Source organism: Neofelis nebulosa, chromosome 2 (genome assembly GCF_028018385.1).
Source record: "Neofelis nebulosa isolate mNeoNeb1 chromosome 2, mNeoNeb1.pri, whole genome shotgun sequence".
Taxonomy (NCBI): domain Eukaryota; kingdom Metazoa; phylum Chordata; class Mammalia; order Carnivora; family Felidae; genus Neofelis; species Neofelis nebulosa.
The window spans coordinates 84,677,024-84,685,140 of record NC_080783.1 but is presented as its reverse complement, the minus strand read 5'-3'; positions in this window follow the sequence as shown (position 1 = coordinate 84,685,140).

Below are 8,117 nucleotides of genomic sequence, written 5' to 3'. Positions count from 1 at the left end.
ACTTCTCATCATCCATGACATCCAAGAACAATAGGATTTTAATAAGAAATTGATCACTAATTATACACTACAACAGACACAAAAGGAAGCACATTAATAGATGTTTAATACTTACTAGATGTTTAAAATCTGATAAAATTGAATACCAATTCTTGAAAAAAGAAACATTATGAAATACTGGGCACAAATTTTGTCTGAAATCCATAGTCTACACTCTCCTGATTGGTGAAACTCTAAAACCAAAAACAAACATATTTATGATTTGGAAATTCTGATCACAGGGACAAATCATGAAATGTTAATAAGAAGTAGAAATATTGGAAAGAATGATGAAATCTTATGGGTTTTTTTCAATAACTTTTCTCCACATCAACAATAACTAGTTAAGGGGTAACAACAGGAAAAAAAATAAAGCTAAAGTAGAAAAATTTAATAAATAACATTATTCCAAGAATAATTTTAAAAATGTTTGCATAGGACCAATATTAAAAAATATATTTTGTAAAGATACTAACAAGTATGTATGTTTTAAAATGTTTGAGAGAGAGAAAGCAAGCATGAGTGGCAGAGGGGCAGAGAGAGGGAGAGAGAGAGAATCCCAGGCAGGCTCCAAACTCCATCTCACCAACCATGAGATCATGACCTGAACCAAAATCAAGAATCAGACACTTAACTGACTGAGCCAGGCACTCCCAACAAGTACATTTTAATAGAAAACAGAATCCTGGGGCGCCTGGGTGGCTCAGTCAGTGGAGCATCCAACTTCAGCTCAGGTCATGATCTCACAGTTCATGGGTTCAAGCCCCGCATCAGGCTCTGTGCTGACAGCTCAGAGCCTGGAGCCTGTTTTGGATTCTGTGTCTCCCTCTCTCTCTGCCCCTCCCCCACTCACGCTCTGTCTCCCTCTGTCTCAAAAATAAACAAACATTTAAAAAAATTTAAAAAAAAATTTAAAAAGAAAATAGAATCTAGATTTTTCTAAATCTTAGAAAAAAATAATTATAAATATAACAATTCTTCTCAAGATTTATTGGTTCGATGTGATAGGAATTATAATCTTAATGGGCCTGTTTTAATGGGCCTACAATTCACATAAAATAGAAATAAAATGTATTTGTGTGTATGTGTAGGGTAATGTGTGTCAATGTAAAGAGGTATATACTCTATACAGTTAAGGTAATTGCAACAGCAAAGTAATAAATCAAGAATCAAAAGACAAATTGTTTGCCATTATGCCCTAAAGCATGCTAAAGAAGCAAAGTCAGCTTAATCACGTTTGAAATATGAGAAACTCTAATGAAAATGCCAAGAATTAATTAAGTATTAAACGGAATAGCTAGGTATTCTCCTCCAAACTCTTCCTTTTATTAAATAAATGGACTTTGAATTCCCTCACAATAATTGTGTTTAAAAAATGTAATAATAATAAGGGATAGACTTAAATGAAATAAATCCTGGCATGTTTAGAGTGGTTATCTCAAGGCTGGAAGATTAAGAAGTAGATTATGTTTATGTCATTCTTTACATATGCTCTTGCATTTTACAAATGTTTTCCAATGATTATGTTTTCTTTTTATTAAAATAGGAAAGAAAAGAGAGATTGAGAGAGAGGAAGGAAGGAAGGAAGGAAGGAAGGAAGGAAGGAAGGAAGGAAGGAAGGAAGGGAGGGAGGGAGGAAGGGAAGAAGGGAGGGAGGGAGGGAGGGAGGGAGATGTTGGGGAGGAACTACCCTGAAAAATTCCCTTTATAAACTTGTGTCACCTAGCTGAACTGGCCATTCACTGATAACTTACAGAGCTATAATATACTACGTTCTAATTCCAAAATGAAGGATGTGTTTGAAATCCTGGTCTTAGGTATTCTGAGCATTATTATTATTACATGATCCCACATTGATATGCTGCAGGTAGTGTCCTCCGTAACAAGTTCTATGATTATGGGAAATTTATTTAAATCTTCCGGATTTCCATATTTTCATCCTTAAAATGACTGAAGTGACAGTCCATTTCTAACAGAGTATGGACTTGCTTTTTATCTTTTCTAAAATAACTATGATTGCTACCAATAACTTAGATATTGCTGCTGATGCTGTTAAAGACAGCGATGATGATGAAAACTACCCTTTACTGAGCATTTACTATGGGTCAGACACTGTTGTAAGCAATTTTACTAAATTAACTCATTTAATAAGCACAACAACTATTTTACAGATTGGAAAACCTGGCCTCATTTCTTCTATGCTACTAAGTGGTAGAGCAAAGATATGATCCTAAATAATTTTTCTCTAAAGTCCAAACTCGAGAGCAAGTCCTAATCAATGACATTGGCCCTAGGCTTGTATCAGGTTTTCTGGCTCTTGTTTTATGGCACCTGCACACATAATAAAGTTAACAGAGAAACTGCACTCATTGATTCAATTCCAATGAATTGCAAATACAAACCCAGTTAAGTGGATTTCCTGAGTCTATTCTTTTAACTAAATTACCTAAATAGCTAAATAATTTCTCAGAATACTGGAACATTGATCACTAAGCATAATTGTAAGTTTATATAGTTTTGTTGTTGTTGTTGTTGTTGTTGTTGTTGTTGTTGTTTTACCTTTATATGCTATAGAAAGGCTGTAGCTTTGTTCAAGATAATGAAAGTGCTCATATCTGACACTTTTAGCAGGAGAACCTACTGTGTAGAAAGGCATGATTTGTGTGCTCAGGATCTCTCTTGGTCTGCTAAAATGCTGTCAGTTGCCAGACATTCTCAAGTAACTGTGCCTTGATTGTGAAATAGCAGTTATTTAAGTTGGTTAAAAGTAATAATTAATATAAGTGGTTGAAGCTATACTGACAGCAATAATGACCAAACTGTGTGCATGTGTGTGTGTGTGATTTTGTTTTACAAGAAGGAACAATAATTTCATCCTGAAACTGGACCAAAAGTGGATCAAAATTCTTAAAACTTTTTAAGGATCCTAAAAGCCTTCATTTACGGGAATTATAACTTTCAACACTTAACTTATTACATATTAAAAGTGAAAAACTATTAAAATTTATGTTTATTCAATCATTTGTAAATAACAATGATGAACGCACTGCCTGTTAACCTAACATATCTTGGTATTGTTTTGAAAATAGCTTTCACCTCTCAGACCCCTGAGCAGGAACCACTGTCCTCACAAGTAAAATGTCAGCTTATTTTAGACTATGAAAGAGAAAGCTTGGAAAGTAAATTTTATTTTTCTTGGTATATAATACCTAAGTCTATAAAAAAAAGTGACAAAAGATGTTAATTTTGTCAAAGTTCACTTAATTTTATAAGCGAACATCCTTGGTTTACTGACTAATCCCTTTCAAATGTTATTTTTTACCTGCTTTAACTAATGTGCCTCAAAAGCAAAGATCCCATATTTCACCAGAATACTTTTCTGTGCTTTATGCTGAATTAATTATGCCCTTTGCTATTAAAGAAAAAAAGAAAAAAGTTTCCTCACTTACGAAAGATCTAGAGTTCTTTATAATCACATTACCAGCCATATTTATTTTGTTAAATGTTTTCTTGTCAATGTGATTAAATAGGTAGCCCAGTGCTGTCTCTTCAGGCACCAATAATACTATCCTATTAAGTGTCCAAATTTCTTCTGATAAATATTTTGAGTTTGCCTTCCTCAAATCAAATCCTAAATATGTAAAACAAATAAAAATTTCAGCCTTATTCCAGAGTCCGTTAGAAAATTGCAAAGTATTTATTCTTTAACCTTACAAAAAAGAAAAATGCTAGCAAGAATTAGAAAGTTTGTTTGCTGGGCTACTATTTTAAGTGTTGGGTGGGAAAATCTGTCAAATCAAAAGCGACTAGCCACTTGCCTATGTTAAATTTGTGTATAAATTATTATTAACGTATATATTTTACAAACTGTATGTATTTTACAAATTCATATGAAAACCCTAGAGATGTGTCAATGTTATTGCTGGCTATCACTATGTCTTACCTGCAGAAATGATGTCAAAATTCTTCTAAAATATTCTCTACCATTTAGGAGAACCCTGATCCCCTCCATTCTGATATTTTGGATTACATTAATAAATAAACCACAGCCATTAAATCTCTGTCGTCTAAAATGAGATGTTCATTTAGTACTTGCACCAAGGCTCTGGTACAAGCTTTAGGTTAGAGTTGTGTCTTCAAACGAGGATAGTCTCAGAGCCTTTTGGGAAATGACTGTATCAGGTACTTCATACTTTTAGGATTTCTGAGCTCAAATCAACAATAAAACTTTTACACTGTATCAGTGGACTGAAGCTTTTCAGAACTCATTTTAATATGGAAACAAACAGCTTTATGAAACAGACTGTTAACCAAAGATCCAGCAGATGAAGACTCGATTACATACCACTGAATGAGCTGATGAGGGACATTTTATTGTGTTTATCTGTCTGGAATATGGTTGATGTTGTTTCAGTGTCAAAATTGTCTGGATACAAAATGATGCCTTTTGTCTTTGTACTTAAGTGATCTTGAACCCCCTTTTATATGCTTTTATGAACTAAAATAAAGTATTTTAAAATTATATCTGACCCCTACTGATCTCCAGAATTTCTTACTTAATCTTACCTTTTATTATATTGGCAATATAATTATTTATTTAGGATCAATGAAAATCAGTCCTACATTTACCAGGACAGAATTGAGAGAAATCAATTGTACAACCAAGACCTTGTCTGGAATATTATATTTGAGAATCATGCTCATTTAATCAGGTAGGACAAGGCGCTTTTAAGAAACAAAAAAAGATTAATTCACGTTTAGAGCCAATGCCAACAAAATCCTCTCAGGGGAAGTGATCTGGTACCTGGTTTACCCAGTACCTGGTCTGAAATGGATCCAGACTTACAGGGATTTTCTTTAAAAAGTCGCTTCATGATAAACCATGAATACTAGCAAATTTGGAGAAATTACAAAGCGAGGCATCCATCAAAATTTACAAGTATAGCTGGTAAAATCTAGTGGAATTTCTTGGGCTTAGTATTCTTGCCTTGGGAGAGTAAATTATACAGGCTTTTAAAAATCTGAGATTCCTTATAAAAACTTCCAGAGAGAATTTAATTTATGGCTTTAGTAATCTCAATATCTTAATTTTATTACCTCAAGGAATAATCTTTGAGATTTTATGATCAAACTAGGGGACTTGGTCAAGAAAACTTGTGAGACTTTAAAAGAGGCATAAAAGATCACTGGATATCACGCTCAGAGCACTGCTTAAGATGATATGCACCTTTCATTGTGTTTGACTCATTTCATAATTTAGCAAATTGTGGAAAACAAAGAGTAATGCAAATAACTCATGTCCATAGAAATACAAATTTCATCCAGTGGAGTGCAATTCATTGTTGCTCCATGGATACTGTTCAGATTCACATCAACTGGTAAATTCATTTCAGCATTCCTCAACACACAAACATATACGCATGTGTATAATGTGTTCTTTGAAATCTCTTTTGAACTAGTGATAATATCTTGCTAATTCACTCATTAATTAATTAGTTAAATAAAATCTTAAAGATGTACCCATTAAAACATATGCAACAACTTTAAAGATCATTTATCCAAATGACCGTAGGAGGCAGGAGAGAATGGGGTATATTTTAGAAGATAAAATGACATGTGTAAAACCCCTATAGCAGGAGAGAACAAGATCTTATTCAAGAAACTAGAAGAAGGGCGGGTACTTAGGACAAAAAATATAAGTCTGGAAAGGATAGGCAAGATCCTAACATGTTGGAAATGGCAGGCTGTATTTAAGAATTCCTATTTTCATTTGAATTGAAAATTCAATTCTCAAAAAAAAAAAAAAAAAGAAAGAAATCCATTAAAGTGCTTTAAGGTAGACATGGGGAGATGGATTTTAGATAATTAGATTTGATTTCAAAAAGATGGCTTTCTACATAAAATTGTGGAAAATGGCCTGGAAAGGAGACTGTAGAAGCAGGTTGTTATAGAATAAGTGAGCTATAATAGAAGCTTGAACAAAAGTGGTGACAGTGGAGATAGAAATGGGTTAATTTGAGAGATATTCCTAAAGAAAACAATTAATGAAGACAAAGAAACAACCTTAATGTCCATCAATGGATGAATGGATAAAGAAAATGTGGTACATATAAATAATGGAATATTATTTAGCCATAGGTAACAGAGGGCAGGCAAAATTGGTGGGCAAAAGTTACAAGCTTCCAGTTATAAAATAAATAAGTCACAGGGATGTAATGTACAATATGATAACTATACTTAACAATACTGTATTGCATATGTGTAAGTTGCTGAGTGGATTTTAAAAGTTCCCATAAAATAGAGGCAGGCGCCTGGGTGGCTCAGTCGGGGGGCATCTGACTTTGGCTCAGGTCATTATCTCACGGTTGGTGGCGTTGAGCCCCACATTGGGCTCTGTGCTAACTCAGAGCCTGGAGCCTACTTTGGATTCTCCCTCTTTCTGTCTACTCATGCTCTGTCTCTGTCTCTCAAAAGTAAATAAAAATGTAAAACAAAACAAAACAGTTCTCATAAAATACATTGTAACTAGGTAGGATGATACATATTAACTATTCTTACTATGGTGATCATTGCATATTAAGTACAAATATTGAACTGTTATGTTGTATACCTCAAATTAATATATGATAGGTCAATTATATCTAATTAAAAAACTAAAAAATCCACTCATTATTTTTCTAGTTTTGATATTAATATACTCAAATTTTCTTTACAAAATAATCCACTGATAAATGAGGACATTTGTTCATTTAGTACTTGAGGAATATTGTGTAATTTCCAATATATATATAAGTATACTTGGATATACATGATTTAACTTAGTTTTGGAAGTGTCTTTGATTCAATGTTTGTTTGTTTGATAGGGAAGGAACAGGAAAAAGAGGAACAACTGGCAGGGGTGCCTGAGTGGTTCAGTTGGGTTACACAACTTACTGCTGATGTCAGCTCAGCTCTTGATCTCAGGCCAAGAGTGATATTGGTCTCCCCAGTGGGCATGCAGCCTACTTAAAAAAAGAAAAAAAAAAAAGAAGAAAAGAAAAACAGAATTGGCAAATTACCTGGCAATGTTTTTTTTTGTTTGTTTGTTTTTTGTTTTTTAAGGATTGAAGCATTTACAAGCTTTTTCTATCAACCAGCAGAAAATATACATTTATCAGAATATGGAAATGATGTGAATTGTCTTTTTACTTTCTAATGATGGTGTTTGTGGAGGGAGGTTAGTGGGGACATGGTGCTGACATTAGTGGGACTTCCAGTCAGTCACAGAGAAAGAAAACAGGCTCCAGTTTCATGTAACTGAAGAAGGTGAGGCTGGGAAAGTTGTGTTTCTGAGCCATGAACGCAGCATTACCCACTGCACAGGAGCTTGAGGTAGGAACACAGCTGGCAGCTTCACTCACCTCTACCACCGCCACTTGGAATCATTATTGAAAAAAACCAAAACAAAACTCAAGAACTCACAAATGTATTTATTTTAGAAAGATAAATCTTGAGAAAGATTTCAGCCTCTATATGTAGAAAATATTTTCATCCCAATTTCCAATATTTCCATGCAAGAGACTGCCTTGGCATTTACAGAGTTCTCAAGGTATGTCAAGAGATTAGGGCTAGAAGGATTGTGTTTATTCAGTTAGGGGAATGGCAATGAGCATAACAGAGAGTATTTCAACTGATCTGCGTCATGCTTTGAATTAAGAATCCTGTGTCTACAGGGTTAAGTATGAAAATACATGTACTTACCAGAGATTCTAATTCAAAATTTACTTTTAAGGATTTTTGTGATACCTTTTTTATTAAAAAATGTTATTACTCCCATAGATTGTTTATTACTTACATAAAGCAGAAGGCAACTGTATAATTGAGGAATCTTGCAGATAACCACCTTAACTGATCATTCAATTTCCCCCAAAATGGGACAAACTGAGATTTCTCCCCCTGACTGATGAACTGAGAAGAGCACATCATCTCAGTAGTAATCCCATTAAAACATATTTAACTAGAATCTAAGTCATGAGGAAAACATCAGATAAATCCAAATTGAAAGATATTAGGTCTGGAGTTTTAAAATATCAATGTTA